Source organism: Monodon monoceros, unplaced genomic scaffold (assembly GCF_005190385.1).
Source record: "Monodon monoceros isolate NGI ecotype Baffin Bay Population unplaced genomic scaffold, NGI_Narwhal_1 Super_Scaffold_22, whole genome shotgun sequence".
In the NCBI taxonomy this organism is placed as follows: domain Eukaryota; kingdom Metazoa; phylum Chordata; class Mammalia; order Artiodactyla; family Monodontidae; genus Monodon; species Monodon monoceros.
In genome coordinates this window covers 81,981,944-81,986,061 of record NW_021703779.1, presented here as the reverse complement: position 1 = coordinate 81,986,061, position 4,118 = coordinate 81,981,944, and the positions used below count along the sequence as shown (strand labels likewise).

The 4,118-nt window shown below is 40.1% G+C and overlaps 1 pseudogene; it reads right to left on the bottom strand.

The window, feature by feature from the left end:
- Positions 1–1,349: 1,349 nt before the first annotated feature.
- Positions 1,350–1,708, bottom strand: LOC114906539 (annotated as a pseudogene).
- Between the last annotated feature and the right edge of the window lie 2,410 nt (positions 1,709–4,118).

Here is a 4,118-nt window from a genome sequence, read left to right as displayed (position 1 = left end):
TTCATTTCTATATTCTCATTATTGTATTTTTCTGCTTTCTCACAACTCTCTGATTTGCTTGCTTAAAAAGAAATAGAAGTTAGGTTGTTTTGTGGACATTGGCTTTGGCGAGAAGCCTGATTATACTTGCTAAGCCTCCTGGTAGCAATATTGAGGAATTAGTTAAAATGCTGAGACGAGAGTACAGACCCAGAGAGACAAAGAATGAGTGTGCTAGTAGTCCCCAGCTCTAAGTTTCTGCAATCATTTGTTGAAATACCTTGAGGAAGTAAGTCAGTTTTTATTTCTCTATGCAGGGTGGCAAAAGGTAATATGACGTACCAATCTTTTTATAATAATAAAACTGTAGGGACCAAAATTCCCTCTTTCTCCTCCTCCCTCCATGATACCTCAAAGCTGCTTCCAGAATGAACTAGTCATACTGCCCATTGAGTTTCTTTTATCAAACTCACAGCCATGGATGTTGGAAGGGACTGCTTTCCCTTTGCTTAACCACTTTAGTATGAGTAACTCATGAACACACAGGAGCAAGGCAATTTGCTCTGCCATTTTTCATCTCAGGTATGCAGCAACAGCATGCATTCTGAGTCACACAGAGTCCACTCTAAAGAATGTGTGCTGTGAGCTCAGAGGGGCTAATAATCAAATTAGGATACTAACAAAGGCAATTTATAATGCTGAAACTAATGAGAGGTCAAAGAACAAAACTCTGCAAGGAGTTTTAATTATCCTGTCCTTTGTGACTCCACAAGAACATTTTTTTTTTTTTTTGCGGTACGCGGGCCTCTCACTGCTGTGCCTCTCCCATTGCGGAGCACAGGCTCCGGACGTGCAGGCTCAGCGGCCATGGCTCACGGGCCCAGTCGCTCTGCAGCATGTGGGATCTTCCCGGACCGGGGCACGAACCCATGTCCCCTGCATCGGCAGGCGGACTCTCAACCACTGCGCCACCAGGGAAGCCCCACAAGAACATTTTTAAAGGAACACTGTCACCAGTATTCAACTGGTACTTTAAGTTCCATTAAGATTTACATAAGCTATTACATAAATGGGAAATACAGACTTTCTTTCCAAGTAGAGTAGGGATCTAAATCCTTCTCTTCAGGGACGGAAAACAAGCACTGTCTTGCTTTGATGTTCAATTTATTGGATCCTTTCCTTCCCATAGCACTGATGGAGAAACATGAAGCCTCTCTTCAAGGGAATCTCTAGATTGAATAGCATATAGAAAGAAAAGAACTGTAACAACCAAAACAACTACAACAGTTTTTCTGTCCTTGTTTCCTGTGCCATTTCATTTTCACTTTTTTTTTTTCTAGTTTGTTTGTGTTTTATTGACTCTGTGATGCTCAGGCCTCGACTACGAACTTTGGCAGTGGATACAGCTGTTTCTTCTGCTGCTGCTTCTTAGTATTCAACTTCTCATGCTTGTTGAACCTGCAGCATGTGTTTTCTTGGGCTGCAGATCCAGAGGCTTGTACTTCTTGCCCTTGTAGAATTTCCTGAGGTTCTCTTTCTGAGTCTTATTAACAACAGTGAGAACTCGGGCAATGGATTTATAAACATCTAGGATCTTGGAGAGCTTGGATGCCACACTGCTTGCCACTTTGGTGATTTCCAGCTACGACAGCCCCACCTTCAAGTCATCCAGCTGTTTCAGCAGCTCCATCTTTTTGCCAGGAAGATCTCAAGCTTTAATCTTGGCCATGACTGCACAAGCTGCGCCACTGCCTGCTCTTGAGGGAAAGAGTTTTTTTCACTTCTTATTTTCACTTTCCTCTGTCATATATATATCCACACGCACCACCACAACCACCACACCCAGCATTTCTGCAGGTCAAAGTGCCCTTCATCTCTCAGAGCCTAACTTCTTTCTAGGAGGTGTTTGAGATGGGTTTGTATATTTATCTGTTTGTTTGGAGAAGAGTGGCATAATTGATGAACTGAAGAAAGTGACAATATCAACTGAATGTGGAACCCCTCAGCAAAAATAAAACCAAAAAGCTGCTACCCTTAAAAGCTAGAGAAAAGTGGAGATGTTAGCAGCAACATACTGTGAACACGGCGGGTCTGGAAAGGCTTTTGCTACCAAGAGGGTTAATTGTCCAAAGGTAATGTCTACCCATCAAGCCAATTTAAGGCCAAAGAATGCATCTTGGCAAGGAGTTTTCTTTTATCAATAACTGCGTCAATAAAACAGCAAATGGAACACAAAAAAATCGAGCACATCCATATCATCAGGGCAGCAAGACAAGTAGCCCAGAGCACTGGAGGGTCTGGGTGTTGAACTAGTTGCCCTTATTACCGAAAAAAAACGTTAAAGTATAAAAGCAATTCCAACAAGGAAATTGGGAACAATGCAAATAACAAAACTTTCCTCCTGAAAAGGAAGAAAAAATCTGCAAATTCTTCTGCTAAACTTCTCATCACCACACCCTGCCATGTGACATTTACATTGTTCTTTTAAATAGGTAGTCCATTGTTTTATGAGACAGTGTAGCTTAAGGGCTAAGAGTGTGGGCTCTAGAGTCAAACTAAATCCAGTTCCATCACTTCTTAGCCACATAGTCTTGGGCAGGTTACTTTTTTCTTTCTAAGCCTCAGTTTCCTCATGTGTAAAACTGGGATAATAGCAAGGCAGCAAAAGTCCAGGCTTTGGAGTCAAACTGCCTGGTTCCCAGTCCTCTACTCCACCACTTACTGGCAGTGTGACCTTGAGCAAATTACATAACTTCTCTGTGGCTCAGTTTCCCCTTCAATAAAATGCGCCCAATTGATTGTCAGGATCTCACAGGATCATTTTGAAAATTATATGTATTAAAGAACACATGTAAAGCACTTAGTAAGTGCTCCACAAATATAAGTCATTAGTACCTACCTCAGAAGGTTGTAGTAAGGACGAAATGAGACAAAGAATGAAAAGCTTTTAAGCTTGGTATACTCAGTGTTCAATAAATGCTAGCTTTTGTTACGTGCTTGTCTTTTGACTCTCCAACTGGCTTTTAAGCTTCTAGAGGATGAGTCTTAATTTTTTTTCTTCATACTATAATATCTAGCACTCTGTTATATGCAAATAAAAGTAACTCAACTATAGCCAAAGGAAAGAAAGGAACAAACCCTCATGCAGAAAAAGTAGAAACTCAAATATCAGAACCGTGGACTCACATGCCATGAAAAGATTGGGTTTATTAAAAATTAATGGTACAGGTCAAACAACATGTCTGATTTTTGGCAAATCATAAATATTATCAAGAGCAAACAATTTGGCATTTGATTTCTTACTTGTGTAGGGGAGTATAAATATTTTTCGCTCTACCCTTCTAGGTTCTTGGCTGAGACCCCCTGTGATAAAAGACAGATTAACAGGAGAAAAACAATTTTAATTATGTACATACTATGTAGTACCGGAGCCCCACAAAGATATGAGGCTCAAAAGGAAGCCAGACAATAGAGGCTTATATACCATCCCGAGGCAAGGAAAGGAATAGGGGTCTGGGGCTTTAAAGCAGGGGAGGCAAGTCATAGGACGATGAGAAGAGAAAATGTGTGGTAAACAAAAGTTGCACTGCCAGGTAGATAAATTTCTCAGGTAAAAAAATGATCTCTGATAAAATCTCTCTTCCTGCTACCAGCCCCCTTTCTAATGTAAATTTCATTTATAAATGTAGCTTTCCCTTACAAAAGGGCAACTTTGTTTTCAGAGCTTCTCCTATGTCTGTAGTTTCTCAAGATGATTCTTAGGCCAAAGAGACATATTTTGGGGTGGCATTTCATTTGAAAATATTGATGACTACAATAGATGACTCAGTTAAAAATAAAAAAAAAAACTGGCCAAACGAATGATGTTACATAGACACAGCTTAGGAGGTAGTTCTCACACTTGAGACTTCTGTGAATCACCTTTACAAATTTCATTACTTCAGTATAGCACCAAAAACATTCCTTCACAATTTATGCTTTATACACATACCACATTTACTATTATTTTCTTAACAACTTTTTCTTTGAACTAACTTAAATTGTGTTAAAAACAAGACAACAGGCCCAAAATGGAGTCACTTATGCCAAGCCCCATGTCGCCAAGACTTAATTATGGTTTTGGCCTCTCCCAGAAATGG